The sequence below is a fragment of the Danio rerio genome, chromosome 4 (genome assembly GCF_052040795.2).
Source record: "Danio rerio strain M-AB ecotype USA chromosome 4, GRCz13ab, whole genome shotgun sequence".
Taxonomy (NCBI): Eukaryota; Metazoa; Chordata; class Actinopteri; order Cypriniformes; family Danionidae; genus Danio; species Danio rerio.
The window spans coordinates 61,632,394-61,650,641 of NC_141024.2; the positions used below are offsets into that span (position 1 = coordinate 61,632,394).

The following is an 18,248-nucleotide window of genomic DNA, read 5'->3' on the forward strand; positions in this document are numbered from 1 at the left end:
GGCTATCTGCTCACTGGATGATGCACGATACAAGGTTGTGGATCTGTCAAATGTCATGACGACGTTGTACGAGGATTTGACGAAAAAATGCCCTGCAAACCTTACAAATCAACGCCATCCTAGGACAATTCTTTTGATCCCCTTTCGGTGCACTTGCATTAAAGCCCGCGTGATGCGGCACTTTGTCAGTGATACTGTACCGTTCGGACATGGTGGCAGAGAGTTAAAGACTTTAGCCTGAGTGCATCGCCGCAGGCTCGGTCTGTCAGAAGTGGGATTCGAACCCACGCCTCCAGGGGAGACTGCGACCTGAACGCAGTGCCTTAGACCGCTCGGCCATCCTGACATGCAATCATGGCAGGAGCTGTCTCCTGGGAGCCGCACCGCAGTACCGCGACATGGAATCTGGTGTTTTACTGCTTGCCCAGCTCCAGCTGTCCACCTCATTGGCGCAGCAGGCAGCTAAGCTGTGCTCGGCTCCTGGGGCTGCGCCTAGTTTCAATAGCTAACACTTGACAGCTGTCATCGCTTACGGCCACACCACCCTGAGGGCGCTATAGAGCAAACAGAAAGTGAGTTGGCAGCAGTAAGGAGAGAAAGGCTCTCCCCATTTTGCTTGTCTACCTTTTTGTTTATTGACCTTGAGTGGTTTGTTTGTTTGTTTTATTTTTGTCTTTAAAAACCACCTAACAGCAGCATTTTGCTGACTGAAGGGTGGTTATGTTGTAATTTTTTATTTTTAATCATGGACAGATTACCCGGCAACGACATGGAAATGGAGGGACTTGCACGAAAGGATAAAGAAAATGGGCTGGATAATAGACGAAGAGATAAAAAAAATGGACTTGACAGCAGACAAAGAGATAAATAAAATGAAGAGCCCGGCCAACGAAGAGGTGAAAAAGGTAAGGATAAGCAAGAGATACAAAGAAGAGTGTGCACAAAGGAAGCAACAGTAACTGTAGAAGTAGAAAATGTAAAAGATGCAAAAAGGTTTGATATAATCAAAGCAGTCAAGGAGCTGATTGGAGAAGGAAGAATTCTGGCGGTGAGACCCAAACAAACAAGGGAGCATGAAGTAACAATGGAGACTGAAGATGACACAGAAATTTTAATAGACAATGGATTGACAATTAAAGGAGTGAAATCTGAAGTACGGAGGTTACAAAACAGAGACTATGTTGTTTCGTTCAAGCATCTGCCTGTTTACCTAGCTGATGAAGAAATTTTAAGCAAGCTAGAGGGATGGGGAGTTTTCCCCTTGTCTAAAACTAAAAGAAGAGTGTATCCAGGCACAAACATAGAAGATGGAACAAGGTTTGTAAAAAACAGATTTCAAGAAGAGACGGTCTCCCTACCATACAGTACCAAAATCGAGACGGCGGAAGGGCCATAGCAATTTAGAGTCATGCACACCAATCAGGTAAAAACCTGTCGACTATGCATGAGCTCAGACCATGTGATGAAGGAATGCCCAGAATTCAGGTGCTTCAAATGTGACGAAAGGGGACATTTCGCTAGGACCTGTACAGCTGTGTTGGGCCCGGATTGTAAATTGGCCCTAATACCTGCAGGGAGCTTGTCACGCTGAGTCGGCTTTGTCCGCTTGATTGACAAACGCGTACACCTTGTTTTATCCTTGCAAGCCTAACTTCGCCGGCGAAAGCACTTGTGGGGTTTCTGTAGTGTAGTGGTCATCACGTTCGCCTAACACGCCAAAGGTCCTCGGTTCGAAACCGAGCAGGAACAGTGCTTTTCTTTTGGCGAGAAAATAATAGCATCCACTGCCGCACCAGCAATGATCGTCAACAGGCACCCAATCAAAAAGGGTTATCTGCTGATTGTACTCCTGAAGGCTTCCATAGTGTAGTGGTTATCACGTTCGCCCTACACGCGAAAGGTCCCTAGTTCAAAACTGGGTGTAAACAAGCTCTGGCTTTTACGACAATTGTCAAATCAGGCTTCTGTTGAGTACTGCTGTTCACTGAAAACATTCTTTCTGCAGAGCGTTGTGAGGCTAGAAGTTTGAATTCAACTCAGTGTTTACCTCCCCTCGCGGTGTCGCAAACTTGCGTAGAATCTGATTTCTTTTAGCTTTGTGTTGTGCATGAGCAGGTGGCCAGTGCGTTTGCTGGCCCTCCACGATGCGGACCGTGCAAGACAGCTCTATAAAAAAAGACTATAAATACTTGAAGCAGCACTGGCCTATTGGTTTCCGTAGTGTAGTGTTTATCATGTTTGCATTACACGCTAAAGGTCTCCTGTTCGAAACTGGGCGGAAGCATACAATTAGTGGACACTTTTGTACAAAGCGACATACAATAGTGGAGGTATTTAGCGATTCAACAAGACGAGGCAATGCATACGAAAAAGGGCTATTTATTCCAAGCAATTTGTTTGTGCTCAGAGAATTTAGTGCTGGAGTAGGAGTGTCGTTTTCTTTAGAGAGAGGGATATTCACCGGGGTTCGGGTGTACTCTGAAGAGATGGGTGTTAGCTGTCGTTTGAAGTAGACCAGTGTGTCCGTAATCCGAGTGGGAATGGGAAAGTGATTCCACCAGCGTAGAACATTGAATGAAAACATTGTGGAAAGTGACTTTCAGTCTCTCTGCGATGGCACCACAAGACAGTGCTCTCATCCTAACCGGAGGCTCCTGTGGTTATCACGATGGCTTTACAAGCGGAGGGTCTCCTGTTAGAAACTGGGCGGAAACATTCATATTTGCTTTTACGCACATTCTCAATTGTCTCTCTGCTCACTGGATGATGCACGATACAAGGTCATGGATCTGTCAAATGTCATGACTTGACGTTGTACGAGGATTTGACGAAAAAATGCCCTGCAAACCTTACAAATCAACGCCATCCCAGGACAATTCTTTTGATCCCCTTTCGGTGCACTTGCATTAAAGCCCGCATGATGCGGCGCTTTGTCAGTGATACTGTATCATTCGGACATGGTGGCAGAGAGTTAAAGACTTCAGCCTGAGCGCACCGCCCAAGCTCGGTTTGTCAGAAGTGGGATTCGAACCCACGCCTCCAGGTGAGACTGCAACCTGAACGCAGCACCTTAGACCGCTTGGCCATCCTGACATGCAAGCTTGGCAGGAGCTATCTCCTGGGAGCCGCACCGCAGTACCGTGACATGGAATCTGGTGTTTCACAGCTTGCCCAGCTCCGGCTGTCCACCTCATTGGCGCAGCAGGCAGCTAAGCTGTGCTCGGCTCCTGGGGCTGCGCCTAGTTTCAATAGCTAACACTTGACAGCTGTCATCGCTTACGGCCACACCACCCTGAGGGCGCTATAGAGCAAACAGGAAGTGAGTTGGCAGCAGTAAGGAGAAAAAGGCTCTCCCCATTTTGCTTGTCTACCTTTTTGTTTATTGACCTTGAGTGGTTTGTTTGTTTGTTTTAATTTTGTCTTTAAAAACCACCCAACAGCAGCATTTTGCTGACTGAAGGGTGGTTATGTTGTGGTTTTTTATTTTTAATCATGGACAGATTACCCGGCAACGACATGAAAATGGAGGGACTTGCACGAAAGGATAAAGAAAATGGGCTGGATAATAGACGAAGAGATAAAAAAAATGGACTTGACAGCAGACAAAGAGATAAATAAAATGAAGAGCCCGGCCAACGAAGAGGTGAAAAAGGTAAGGATAAGCAAGAGATACAAAGAAGAGTGTGCACAAAGGAAGCAACAGTAACTGTAGAAGTAGAAAATGTAAAAGATGCAAGAAGGTTTGATATAATCAAAGCAGTCACGGAGCTGATTGGGGAAGGAAGAATTCTGGCGGTGAGACCCAAACAAACAAGGGAGCATGAAGTAACAATAGAGACTGAAGATGACACCGAAATTTTAATAGACAATGGATTGACAATTAAAGAAGTGAAATCTGAAGTACGGAGGTTACAAAACAGAGACTATGTTGTTTCGTTCAAGCATCTGCCTGTTTACCTAGCTGATGAAGAAATTTTAAGCAAGCTAGAGAGATGGGGAGTTTTCCCCATGTCTAAAACTAAAAGAAGACTGTATCCAGGCACAAACATAAAAGATGGAACAAGGTTTGTAAAAAACAGATTTCCAGAAGAGGCAGATCCTTTGGATTTCTACATCTTGTTGCTGTGCAATCCAGATATCCTCATCACAAAGAGGAAATAGTGACACCATACTCTCTGTACTTTGCTTAGGAACATAGGAAGCTACCATTGGAAAAGAATCAGGAACGTCAATCCGAGACAAAGGTAGTCTCAAAGCCCAGCGAATCAGTCGGGAATTCGTTTTCGTAGTGTTGAACACCCAAAGAAGAGAGGCATGATCAGTAACTACAATGAAGGATTTTCCCTTCAAATAATGCCGCCACCGTTCTACAGCCCAAACCACTGCTAAACACTCCCGCTCAGTTGTAGAATAGTTTTTCTCTGCTGATGTCAGAGTACGGCTAGCATACGCCAACACCTCCTCAGATGCACCAAAAGTGGAGGGTCATTGAGCAAGAACAGCACCCATGCCGGTTGAACTGGCATCAGTATAAACTACAAATGTATGGACATGATTTGGGTGTCCAAGTACAGGTGGTGAGGAAAGATGCCTTTTGAGGCAGTCAAACGCTACCTGGCACTTAGCTGTCCACTGAAAACGAACTCCTTTCTTCTTTAGAGCATTAAGTGGTTCGGCAATATCTGAAAAATTTTGAACGTACCTATGGTACCACCCACTCATTCCCAGAAACCGTTGGAGTTCCTTCAAATTTGTTGGGACTGGAAAATTCTGAATAGCTTCTGTTTTAGCAGGGTCTGCCTTTACACCATCAGTAGTCACAATATGGCCAAGAAACTTGATCTCTGTTAAACAGAAATTACATTTTGGCAGTTTGAGAGTTAGTCCTGCTCTCTGCAAACATCTCAAAACTTTCTGGAGGTCTAGGACATGTTGGTGAAAGTTAGCCGAATAGACGACTATGTCATCTAAATACACTAAACAACACTGCCCCAGATAGTCAGCCAAGACTCTATTCATAAGCCTTTGAAATGTGGCCGGTGCATTTTTCAGGCCAAAAGGTAACACCTTAAACTCATATAGGCCAAAAGGTGAGACAAAAGCGGTCTTGGCCATACTATCTGGATGCATGGACACCTGCCAATATCCACTATTTAAATCCAGAGTACTAAATATCCCTGACCCAGAAAGGGACTCCAAGATCTCATTCACTGTGGGAAGAGGAAATGCATCGCTTTCACTGACTGCATTTAGTTTACGATAATCAACACAAAATCTCTGCCCTCCATCTTTTTTAGGAACTAACACAATAGGAGATGCCCTGGGTGAATGAGATGGCTGGATGATATCTTGATTGAGCATATCATCAATTTGTTCCTTTACAATCTCCTTTTTGTGTAAGGGTAGTCTGTATGGTTTTTGAGCTACAACAAAATCTTTTGAAACCGCAATCTTATGCTGGACAAGATGGGTTCTACCCAAATTAGGAGTACAAACGTCAGGATGGTCATACAAAAGAGTAAACAGAACATGAGACTCACGTTCTGAAAGATTGCTCTCCTTGATTTTACTTTGCAAAAGCTCCATCAATACAGAACCAGACTCTCCCACATCACTCTTATCCACACATTTGCTTGCTGTACATACAAAATGAACAGGAGGTATAGCAGAATACAAAGAAGCAGATGGATTATAGTTACCAGGTGGTTTACAACACTTCCAAGAGTCCCCTGGTGTAATAGGCGGTTGGAAAGGGAAAACCCGACCTTGTGGATCATCAGAAAAACTGTACAGTTGATCTCTAATGTTCAGTTGCAACCCAGTCAGTGCGATAAAATCTAAACCCAAAACCATTGAATACACAAGGTTCTGAGCTGGCAGAACTACAGTTGGAATTTTTAAAATGCAAATCCTGCAAATAGAAGTCCAGTACTTTTTGGCCAAGAGGAACAGTAGCATCGCCATTCGCTAGATAAAGTGGTCCCTCATGCCATACATCTAGTCGCTCATTGGGTTCTTTTATCTTATTCCATAAATCGACTTTGAGCAATGTATAAGTAGCTCCTGTATCAACAAGTGCTTTACCACTACAGTTCCGAACCATCATTGGGATTACCAACTGACGAAGAATTTTAATACCATCTCTCTTATCCAGCTTCCTACCAGATGACACATCTTTTTTTACAAAGCGCTGAGTATCATAAGCAGACAGCATACCTCGTTGCTGATTTTGAGGTTGGAACTCTTTATTTCCTTGAAATTGTCCACCAGTTTGCTTTCCACTCAGGGCAGCCTTAAACTTGGAACAAGAACCTGGGGAATGATTTTCATGACATCGCCAACAAAGCAAACTAGTCAAACTTTGTTCTGGAGGTAAGTTTGATTTTACCTCTACCCCTTTTGATTTTTTAGATAAATGCTGGTCAAGAAAAGAACTCTTAGGTAACTGTAACTGATTGTACTTTATTTGATGATCATAATCTCTCTCTAATTGTGTTCCTAATCTCACAAGTTCCTCTACAGTCTGTGCACGGCCACGAAGTTGACTAGCATAACAAGGATTCATCGCTTTTAAAAGAGCTTTCAAAACTTCAGTATCAGTAGCTTCTTTTTTCCAGCGTTTAAATAAAGCTTGAAATGAAAAAGCAAAGTCTCGAACACTTTCATTTGTCTCTTGCAGTCGATTACGCACTTTTTCTTCGAGTACATCCTGATAATCCTCTGGGAGGAAAACCGCTAGAAAAGCCTTCTGAAAACTTTCCCAAGAATTCATTTTAAATCTTACTGTCTCCCACCAATCTCGGGCTGAGGCATGCAGAACACTACGCATGGTGGCAAGTATCTCACTGTTTGACATTGGTCTTAGAGATAAGAAGTCATTACATCTCTCCAAATAAATAACAGGATCAGACTCATCATTTACTCCTCCTTATGTATTTGAACATACTTGAGACCCAGAAACATGAACCTTTTCATCTACTTTGGTGTCAAGTGAGATCCTCTGCTGCATAAAGGAATTAATTAAGCGAAGTTTGCATGGCAAGTAGCTCCTTCCTTAAGCTGCATACTTCTTCCTGTAATGTTTTTTCTCCTACCCTAGATTCTTCCAAAGCTCTCTTAAAGAAAGAAAACATTGAAGAGTTAGCCTCATCAAACATTGTCTTAAATTCATTGTGTGTCTGTTTCGAGTTCCACTGTATAGCCTCAATTGTATGTTTAGTAAACTCTTTCATACGGTCAGAAAGAACGTCTAAAAATTCAGAATGTGCTTTTTCAACCACAGTTAATGTTTTCTTAGGAACTTCATGAGTACAAAGTTCAGTACTGTCCTGAAGCCATTTTTTCTGCCGGTCTACTGTATCTACAAATACACTTTTAAGAGAATCAATTGCCTGGAATAAAACTGCTAAATCGTCTGTCCGACTTTCAGAGGAGAGGATCAGAGCCCCAATAAATGGCTGTTCCATCCCAGTGTCCTCATCTAATAATGATCGATTAATCTGTGGAGTAACAGGACTATTATGAGATGGGCCCTCACAACTACCTTCTGCTGCATCAGGAAAATTAATAAGAAAGTTGTTAGCTTCCATTATTAAGCAAAAATTACAAAAACCATTAAATATTTAGCATTTCTCAGGGCCCCACGTTGGACGCCAAATCTGTAGCGGTATTTGGCTAATAAAGTGGGTTGGGCACCAGGGGTTGAAAGACCCCACTACAGTTTCTTAAATAATTCTATTAAATGAAAATTTAAGTTTTAACAGATGCATGATTTAATAAAAACCAAATCAGATATTCAATCATCAAACAGATCAATGAATTAATAAAGAAGAAAACAAAAAGAACAAACTTTAACTTAAACACATTGTAAGTAAATCCATAAACCAAACAAACTTAAATTTCCAGGCCCAGGCACAATACCTATTAATTACCTTTTACAAACAAAACCATCAACTGGTGATACATCAACCAACCATAAAGAAATAAATAAAAAAAAACACTTCTAAATATACAACAATCAATATTAATCAAATTCCCACAAACATAATATTTCAAGTTCAAATCAAATCAATCACACATTCAAGAACTTATAGAACTTAGTTGTACACATTACACATAGTAGATATTCCATTTGTGCACGCTGAATCAATTGCACATTCAATGCACTTGAAATGTCTCTCAGTTCGTATACGCTAAAGTAGATTTTCCATTTGTGCACACTGAATCAATTGCACATTCAATGCACTTGAAATGTCTCTCAGTTTGTATACGCTAAAGTAGATTTTCCATTTGTGCATGCTGAAGCAATCGTGAACTCAATGCACATTCATATGGTTGCTCGACCATCTCAATAAATCTTTTTGACATACATACACATTTACAAGTTAACCAAAACAATATAAATCAAAGAAGAAACATTTGCTTACCCGATCACCCGTCGATGCTACTGGGCCCAGAAAACTGCAACACAAATCCCGATTACGATAGTGATCAAACATTCAAACAAAAGGAAAAGAAAAAACCCAAAACAAAGCAACTCGAAAAAAAACAAAAATAAACCCACGCCTCACTCCACAAACAAACCCGAGCGCATAATACGTTCACCATGCATCGCAAATACAACCTCTGCCAAAATCATAAACTCTTCCATTCATAAATGTTGCCGCTTCAACGTCCGCATCAAAAACATACTCGCACTTTCGATGCCGTGACTAACTTTAAAGAACACTGCCACTACCTCAGAGCAAGAGCACGCAGCACGAAAACACATATTGAGCTACAAAAACGGACTCGAAGCAACAAGTACGCAGCGCGCTCTCTACACACACACACACACACAGTCAGCATGACCTCTCAGTGACCCGGAATCACCTGCATGCTGACTGCGTGACAAAGAATTAATGAGAGAGAGCAAGAAACCCATCCAAGGAGCTCTAAATAACGTTGCATCAGCTGACAGCAGTAACCCAATCAGACGTCACCCATATAATAATAAAGAAAATTCTAATGACGATCGTCACAATATATAGCAAGAATTCTATTGTGTTTGATTTGCTCATAAATTGATTTTATTTGATTTGAATTGTTTGAATAAAGTATTCTTTATTTATTTAATTTGCCTATATTATTATTTCACATTATTCCAGTTTTTACTAAATATTTGATCAAATAAATGTAGCCTTGATAAACATAATTAAAACATAAAAAAAAATACATTGAGCAGATCGCAAACCTTTGAATGCTTTGAACGCAGCTCGGACTCAAATACAGCTTCAGAACAGATATGAAGTTTTGAGTAATATGGGTGAAGAATCCCCAAATGCAGTCAGACAGAGATCGCATGATTCAGCAACTAATTCTGTATGGAACAGAGGCTCAAGGCCGACTAGACAGCGGCATTCTGCTCCGATCGCAACAAATATAAGAACACTAGTCGTAGGAAATTCAATAATCAAGAATTTCAGGAGCAAATCTACTATGACATACTGCTTTCCTCATGCAACAGTTTCTGATGTAAACAAAGAACTTGAGGAAATTCTGAAAAAGCACAATACTGCAAAACGGATTATCGTCCATGTGGGGAAGAATGATATTCGGAAGGAACAGTCAGAACTGCTCAAGAAAGATTTCTGTGAGCTCTTGGAAACAGCTGAAAGATTGAAGGTTCAGCCGTTCATAAGTGGACCACTCCCTGCAAGAGGGACAAATATGTTTTCACGGCTTCTTGGTCTAAATGTATGGCTACAGAAAACACGTAACAAGAATGGACTGAATTTCATCGACAACTTCAATCTCTTCTGGAACCAAAGACAGCTGTTTACATCAGACAGCCTTCATCCAAACAAACTTGGTGCAAAGGTGCTAAAGGACAATATTTTTTTCCCCCTTAATCATCCATCAGCTGTGTATGCCACTGAACTGAATTGTACACACACACCTAGCAAATGTCCGGATGACCACAGGACCTCAAATCAGCTCCTGAGTGGACTTGTGGCTGACGAATCACCCAAGGACAGGGATAATGCCATGCAGCCAAAACACCCAATGTTGATAGAGACACTATCAGTTGCCCTCTGCTCAACACAGGCAGACTGTGACGCATCAGAACAGCATCAAGTCTCGTCACTCAAAAATGATCCTCAGGAAAACATATTTCTGCAGACAGAATCTCCAGATGCACAGCCTCTGTCACCGGACACGTTCTCATTGTCACAATGTTCACCACTCTTGGGTTTTTCAAAAAAGATGGAGGAACTGGTGTATGCTGGAACTAAACTTTTACACTCCATTGCCGCAAGCCCCCAGTTACCAACCAAAAAGCGGCCTGCTCCACAACCACCCATGAGCCCACCTGGAAGAGCCCTCCGATCACACCGGCAGTTCCCAAACAACAACGCCCCATCTTCAGCTGGTGAACACAAGAGCTCTCTGTGATGTGTGTCGGGGACCTGCTTAGATAACAGTGTCTTTATCAAATGTTTTCAGAACAAGCAGGAACCCAGTGTGTCTGTAGCTTTCTCTAAGCAGATATGTGTTGTGTTAAGTGACAGAAAACCAAAGACTTCATCAGGCCGAAAAGCAAATCATTCAAATCTGGTTTCTATTAAATGTAGATCTGAGACTACTATAGAAAAAACAGCTAAAACTGTTAAGTTTGCGCTTTTAAACATCTGATCACTCAACAATAAGTCTCTTTTAGTCAATGATTTTATCAACACATATTGCCTTGATTTTATGCTTTTAAATGAAACTTGGCTAGATGACAGTTGTAGCGCAGCAGTTCTGAATGAAGCAGCTCCTTTAAACTTTGATTTTTTGAGTGTTTGCAGAGTTAATAGGAGAGGTGGAGGCATCGCTGCCCTGTTTAAAGATGTGTATGAATGTAAACAAGTGTCATTTGGTGACTATTTGTCTTTTGAATATCTGAGTATAGCACTGAAAGGTGCTCCACGCATCTTACTGATCATTATCTACAGACCTCCAAAATATTCTCCAGCTTTTATTGAGGATTTTACAGAGCTGTTATCAATAGTAACCTCTGAATTTGATTATTTTAGTATTGCTGGGGATTTTAATATTCATATAGATAATCCAGAAATCAATGCTGTAAAAGAACTGATGACTGTTTTTAACACTTTTGATCTGACTCAGCATGTTCAAGGACACACAATCGTGGACACACTCTTGATCTACTTATAACTAAGGGTTTACACATTTCATCGACTGTTGTTAAGGATGTTGCACTATCTGATCATTTCTGTATCTTCTTTGATATATTGATCACTCCAGCTATTAAAGACAGATCTGTCTCTGTCAGAAAGAGATGCATAAATGAGAACACTAGTGAGCAGTTTATGAAGGCCATATCGCTAGCACCGAGCATATCTGCAGATTCTGTTGATTCTCTCCTTGATTTGTTTAACTCTAAAATTAAGATTATAGATGATGTCGCTCCTGTTAAAGTCAAGAAGACGACTGGCAGGCAAAAGGGATCTTGGACAAGGTCACCTAGAGTACAAATGATGAAAAGACAGTGCAGAAAAGCTGAGCGTATGTGGAGAAAGACAAAACTAGTAGTCCATTATAATATCTATAAAGACAGTCTTCATGCCTTTAATATGGAACTAAACACTGCTAGACAGACTTTCTTTTCAAGCCTTATAAACAGCAACTTAAATAATGCTCGAACACTCTTTGCAACGATAGAGAGACTCACAAACCCCCCCAGTCGGATTCCAAGTGAGCTCCTCTCTGAAAGCAAATGTAATGAGTTTGCTCATTTCTTCACTGATAAGATCAATAATATCAGAAAGGCAATCAGCTCATCCAATCAGTCAAGTTGTGTCGATATCAAACAAGCTCAGCCACAACTTAAGAAATCAGACATTATGTCTGATTTCATGGCAATTAACGGCAAAATATTAGAAGAAATTGTGCAAGTTATGAAAACATCAACCTGCAGTCTTGACACGCTCCCCACATCATTCTTCAAAACGGTGTTTACCTGTTTAGAAATGGATCTCCTAAAAGTGGTAAATGCTTCACTTCTATCAGGGATTTTTCCAACCTCACTTAAAACTGCAGTTGTTAAACCCCTCTTAAAGAAGAGCAACCTGGATAACACCCTATTGAGCAATTACAGGCCAATCTCAAATCACCCTTTCATTGGCAAAATCATTGAAAAAGTTGTTTTTAACCAAGTTAACAAGTTCTTAAACTTCAGGGGGTGTTTAGACAATTTTTAATCTGGTTCCAGAGCACATCACAGTACAGAGAGCGCTCTTATAAAGATAATCAATGATATACGCCTAAATACAGATTCAGGTAAAATAACAGTGCTGGTATTGTTGGATCTCAGTGCTGCATTTGACACTGTCGATCACAGCATACTTCTGGATAGGCTGGAAAACTGGGTTGGGCTATCTAGCACGGTCCTCAAATGGTTTGGATCTTACCTTGAAGGTAGAGGTTACCATTTCAGTATAGGTGACCATAGGTCGAGGTGGACACCCATGACGTGTGGAGTCCCACAAGGCTCTATTCTGGCACTTCTCCTGTTCAACCTTTACATGCTTCCTCTAAGCCAAATAATGAGAAAGAACCAAATCTCCTACCACAGCTATGCTGATGACACTCAGATCTACCTAGCCTTACTGCCTAATGACTACAGCCCTATTGACACCCTCTACCAGTGCATTGATGAAATGAGCAATTGGATGTGCCAAAACTTTCTTCAGTTAAACAAATAGAAAACTGAAATCATTGTGTTTGGAGACAAAGATGAGGTTCTCAAGGTAAATGCGTACCTTGGCACCAAAGGTCAAACGACAGAAAAATAAGGTCAAGAATCTTGGTGTGACTCTTGAGTCAGATCTGAGTTTCAACAGTCATGTCAAAGCAGTCAGTAAATCAGCACACTATCATCTCAAAAATATTGCAAGAATCAGATGCTTTGTTTCCAGTGAAGACTTAGAGAAACTTGTTCATGCTTTTATCAGCAGCAGGGTGGATTACTGTAATGGACCCCTCACTGGCCTTCCCAAAAAGACAGTCAGACAGTTGCAGCTCATCCAGAATGCTGCAGCCAGAATTCTGACCAGAAGCAGGAAATCAGAGCACATCACACCTGTCCTCAGGTCTTTACACTGGCTGCCAGTTACATTCAGAATAGATTTTAAAGTATTAATACTGGTCTATAAATCACTAAATGGCCAAGGACCTCAATACATTACAGATATGCTCACTGAATACAAACCTAACAGATCACTCAGATCTTTAGGATCATATAAACTAGAAGTTCCAAGAGTTCAGTCAAAGCAGGGTGAATCTGCCTTCAGCCACTATGCCCCTCGCTGCTGGAATCAGCTTCCAGAAATGATCAGATGTGCACCAACATTAGGCACATTCAAATCAAGACTGAAAACACATCTGTTTAGCTGTGCCTTTACTGAATGAGCACTGTGCTGCGTCCGACAGATCGCACTATTATGTTTTTCGTTTTCTTTTACATTCTTTTATAACCTATTTTAACTCATTTTAATTTGTTTTTATCTGTTTTTAATAATTTTTATTGTCTGCATTTTATGTTCCTAAACTTGTCTTTTTTATTCCTGTTTATGTAAAGCACTTTGAATTGCCACTGTGTATGAAATGTGCTATATAAATAAACTTGCCTTGCCTTGCCTTGCCTTGCCTTGCCTTGCCTTGCCTTACTAGGCATGAAGAAATGGCAGTACAGGCAGACTTGTGGTCGTGGCCGAGTGGTTAAGGCGAATGACTAGAAGTCCATTGGGGTCTCCCCGTGCGGGGTTGAATCCTGCCGACTACGTCCTCCCCCTTTTTAAAAATGCAGCAGTCATTAATTGTTTGCATTTCCATTGTTTCTTGGGAAAAGCGTTGTGCTGGTAGGAGAAGAAAAAACAACAGTTGTCACTGAAGAGTAAGGGGCTTATCACAGGCAGGAACATACCACACAAGTGTTACAACGGCTGTCTTGTAGCTCGCTGTGATCGTATAGTGGTTAGTATTCTGCCTTGTGGCTGCAGCAACCCTGGTTCGAATCTGGGTCACGGCAGGTTTTTCAAAGTGACCTTAGTGTTGCACTCTGTGTTGCCATCAGTTATCTCCAGCCTTCTTTTAGTGCAGGCTGTGCTAATAGCACGTTCTGAATGTTTACGTTTCCTAAAGTGTGGAAGACTAGGGATATGATATAAGAGAAATAGGATCTTTGATGCCAGCATGCTGTGTAGATAAATACTGATCAAGTCACGCTTCTAAGGCATGAAAGGAATCTTTTCAATTGTTGAGTGTCCATTCATTGCCACAACAGCAGAAAGACATTCTGCAGTTATCATTGATCTATTTAATGTCTCCTACATGACATGGAGTCCAAACTATTGTGTTGTACTGATGTCTACACCTACAACAACCATAAACCGAACCTCAAAGTAACCTGTCGTGTTTTAGCAACATCCACACCAACCATAAGCTTAAAACCCCATCACACGGTAAACTTTAGTGTACTGTAAAGGTCTGCGCCGACCACAACCCAAACCTTGCCTACTCGTAAATACTGTTGACGAGCCCGGATAGCTCAGTCGGTAGAGCATCAGACTTTTAATCTGAGGGTCCAGGGTTCAAGTCCCTGTTCGGGCGTGTGATGCTCATTTTGTGGAGCCACAGCTTTTGCCGTTGAGCTATCGCTTGATGAATGTTTCTTCTGGATGCACAATATGTGTACTAGGTATGAAGAAATGGCAGTACAGGCAGTCTTGTAGTCATGGCTGAGTGGTTAAGGCGATGGACTAGAAATCCATTGGGGTCTCCCCGTGCATGTTCGAATCCTGCCGACTACATTCTTCCCTTTTTTAAAAATGCAGCAGTCATCAATTGTTTGCATTTCCGTTGTTTCTTGGGAAAAGCGTTGTGCTGGTAGGAGAAGAAAAACAACAGTTGTCACTGAAGAGAAAGGGGCTTATCACAGGGAGGAACATACCACACAAGGGTCACAACGGCTGTCTCGTACCTCGCCATGATCTTATAGTGGTTAGCACTCTGCGTTGTGGCCGCAGCAACTCCGGGTCACGGCAGGCTTTTCAAGGTGACATTGGCGTCGCACTCTGTGTTGCCATCCGTAATCGCCAGCCACCTTTTAGTGCAGGCTGTCCTAATGGCACGTCCTGAATGTTTACGTTTCCTAAAGTGTGGAAGACTAGGGATTCGATATGAGAAACAAGATCTTTGATGTCAGCATGCTGTGTAGATAAGTACTGATCAAGTCACGCTTCTAAGGCATGGAAGGAATCTTTTCAATTGTTGAGTGTCCATTGCCACAACAGCAGAAAGACATTCTGCAGTTATCATTGATCTATTTAATGTCCCCTACATGACATGGAGTCCAAACTATTGTGTTTTACTGATGTCTACACCTACAACAACCATAAACCCAACCTCAAAGTAACCTGTCGTGTTTTAGCAACATCCACACCAACCGTAAGCTTAAAACCCCATCTCATGGTAAACTTTAGTGTACTGTAAAGGTCTGCGCCGACCACAACGCTAAACCTTGCCTACTCGTAAAATACTGTTGAAGAGCCCGGATAGCTCAGTCGGTAGAGCATCAGACTTTTAATCTGAGGGTCCAGGGTTCAAGTCCCTGTTCGGGCGTGTGATGCTCATTTTGTGGAGCCACAGCTTTTGCCGTTGAGCTCTCGCTTGATGAAAGTTTCATCTGGATGCACAATATGTGTACTAGGCATGAAGAAATGGCAGTACAGGCAGTCTTGTAGTCGTGGCCGAATGGTTAAGGCGATGGACTAGAATTCCATTCGGGTCTCCCCGCTCAGGTTTGAATCCTGCTGACTACGTCCTCCCCCTTTTTAAAATTGCAGCAGTCATCAATTGTTTGCATTTCCATTGTTTCTTGGGAAAAGCGTTGTGCTGGTAGGAGGAGAAAAACAGTGTTCACACTGAAGAGAAAGGGGCTTATCACAGGGAGGAACATACCACACAAGGGTCACAACGGCTGTCTCATACCTTGCCGTGATCTTATAGTGGTTAGTACTCTGCGTTGTGGCCGCAGCAACTCCGGGTCACGGCAGGCTTTTCAAGGTGACATTGGCGTCACACTCTGTGTTGCCATCCGTAATCGCCAGCCACCTTTTAGTGCAGGCTGTCCTAATGGCACGTCCTGAATGTTTACGTTTCCTAAAGTGTGGAAGACTAGGGATTCGATATGAGAAATAGGATCTTTGATGCCAGCATGCTGTGTAGATAAGTACTGATCAAGTCACGCTTCTAAGGCATGGAAGGAATCTTTTCAATTGTTGAGTGTCCATTCATTGCCACAACAGCAGAAAGACATTCTGTTCGAATCCTGCCGACTACGTCCTCCCCCTTTTTAAAATTGCAGCAGTCGTCAATTGTTTCCATTTTCATTGTTTCTTGGGAAAAGCGTTGTGCTGGTAGGAGGAGAAAAACAACAGAGTGTTTTCACTGAAGAGAAAGGGGCTTATCACAGGGAGGAGCATACCACACATAGGTCACAACGGCTGTTTCATAGCTCGCCGTGATCGTATAGTGGTTAGTACTCTGCGTTGTGGCCGCAGCAACCCCGGTTCGAATCCGGGTCATGGCAGGTTTTTCAAAGTGACATTGGTGTCGCACTCTGTGTTGCCATCCGTTATCTCCAGCCTTCTTTTAGTGCAGGCTGTGCTAATGGCACGTCCTGAATGTTTACGTTTCCTAAAGTGTGGAAGACTAGGGATATGATATAAGAGAAATAGGATCTTTGATGCCAGCATGCTGTGTAGATAAGTACTGATCAAGTCACGCTTCTAAGGCATGGAAGGAATCTTTTCAATTGTTGAGTGTCCATTCATTGCCTCAACAGCAGAAAGACATTCTGCAGTTATCATTGATCTATTTAATGTCTCCTACATGACATGAAGTCCAAACTATTGTGTTGTACTGATGTCTACACCTACAAAAACCATAAACCCAACCTCAAAGTAACCTGTCGTGTTTTAGCAACCTCCACACCAACCATAAGCTTAAAACCCCATCTCACGGTAAACTTTAGTGTACTGTAAAGGTCTGCGCCGACCACAACCCAAACCTTGCCTACTTGTAAATTACTGTTGTGGTGCCAGGATAGCTCAGTCGGTAGAGCATCAGACTTTTAATCTGAGGGTCCAGGGTTCAAGTCCCTGTTCGGGCGTGTGACGCTCATTTTGTGGAGCCACAGCTTTTGCCGTTGAGCTATCGATTGATGAAAGTTTCATCTGGATACACAATATGTGTACTAGGCATAAAGAAATGGCGGTACGGACAGTCTTGTAGTCGTGGCCGAGTGGTTAAGGCGATGGACTTGAAATCCATTGGGGTCTCCCCGTGCAGGTTCGAATCCTGCCGACTACGTCCTCCCCCATTTTAAAATTGCAGCAGTCGTCAATTGTTTGCATTTCCATTGTTTCTTGGGAAAAGCGTTGTGCTGGTAGGAGGAGAAAAACAACAGAGTGTTCTCACTGAAGAGAAAGGGGCTTATCACAGGGAGGAACATACCACACATAGGTCACAACGGCTGTTTCATAGCTTGCCGTGATCGTATAGTGGTTAGTACTCTGCGTTGTGGCCGCAGCAACCCCGGTTCGAATTCTGTGTAGCAACAAGTAAGCTTTACTTGTATCCATACACTTTTTTTCCTAAGTAAACTTTCTTTAAAATTAATAAATAAATAAATGAACAAATGCTTTAAACGTTTTAAAACCTATAATAAACAAAATATATGCACAACAATCTGTCTAGGTCGATGTCCTCAGCAGTAATGGAGCACGTTTAAACAAATGTTATTGTAAGTAAATATTTAAACCATTATGATAAATAGAGTTAAAAAGACCTTTTTGAATGAAAAGTTTTATTGAGATGGGTTGTTGGTGATTGTAGATTGAAAATTTAGATTTTGGAATTTAAGGCACCGCAGAAACCCTGTTTAAAAGCAATAGCCCCGGTAATTAGCTATTATAATGATGTAATTCTAACTCAGATACTATCTGTGAGAACTAGTAACAATTACTAGAAACAAGTTTAAACCCATAAAGAAGTTGATGAAAAAATTGTGATCAACGTGACATATGCAAATGAAAAGTAAAAGTCAACACTATCACCATAATAGCAGATATCTTCTATGAGAATACTGTAGGTCAAATATCGTCAGCTCATTTGAACTTTAATTTATTGTTTTTGTTTAT

The 18,248-nt window shown here is 41.8% G+C and overlaps 6 non-coding genes across 6 annotated transcripts; 5 read left to right on the forward strand and 1 right to left on the reverse strand.

Annotated features, from left to right (window-relative positions):
* Nucleotides 1-263: 263 nt before the first annotated feature.
* On the reverse strand, nt 264-346 carry trnal-cag (transfer RNA leucine (anticodon CAG)). The gene has a single exon. It is a non-coding gene; the product is annotated as a tRNA-Leu (tRNA).
* A 1,509-nt stretch (nt 347-1,855) lies between these two features.
* Nucleotides 1,856-1,928, forward strand: trnav-uac (transfer RNA valine (anticodon UAC)). Its single transcript has one exon. It is a non-coding gene; the product is annotated as a tRNA-Val (tRNA).
* A 12,654-nt stretch (nt 1,929-14,582) lies between these two features.
* On the forward strand, nt 14,583-14,655 carry trnak-uuu (transfer RNA lysine (anticodon UUU)). The gene has a single exon. It is a non-coding gene; the product is annotated as a tRNA-Lys (tRNA).
* Nucleotides 14,656-15,593: 938 nt separating this feature from the next.
* Nucleotides 15,594-15,666, forward strand: trnak-uuu (transfer RNA lysine (anticodon UUU)). Its single transcript has one exon. It is a non-coding gene; the product is annotated as a tRNA-Lys (tRNA).
* Nucleotides 15,667-16,564: 898 nt separating this feature from the next.
* Nucleotides 16,565-16,636, forward strand: trnah-gug (transfer RNA histidin (anticodon GUG)). The gene has a single exon. It is a non-coding gene; the product is annotated as a tRNA-His (tRNA).
* A 700-nt stretch (nt 16,637-17,336) lies between these two features.
* trnas-uga (transfer RNA serine (anticodon UGA)) lies at nt 17,337-17,418 on the forward strand. The gene has a single exon. It is a non-coding gene; the product is annotated as a tRNA-Ser (tRNA).
* Nucleotides 17,419-18,248: the final 830 nt, after the last annotated feature.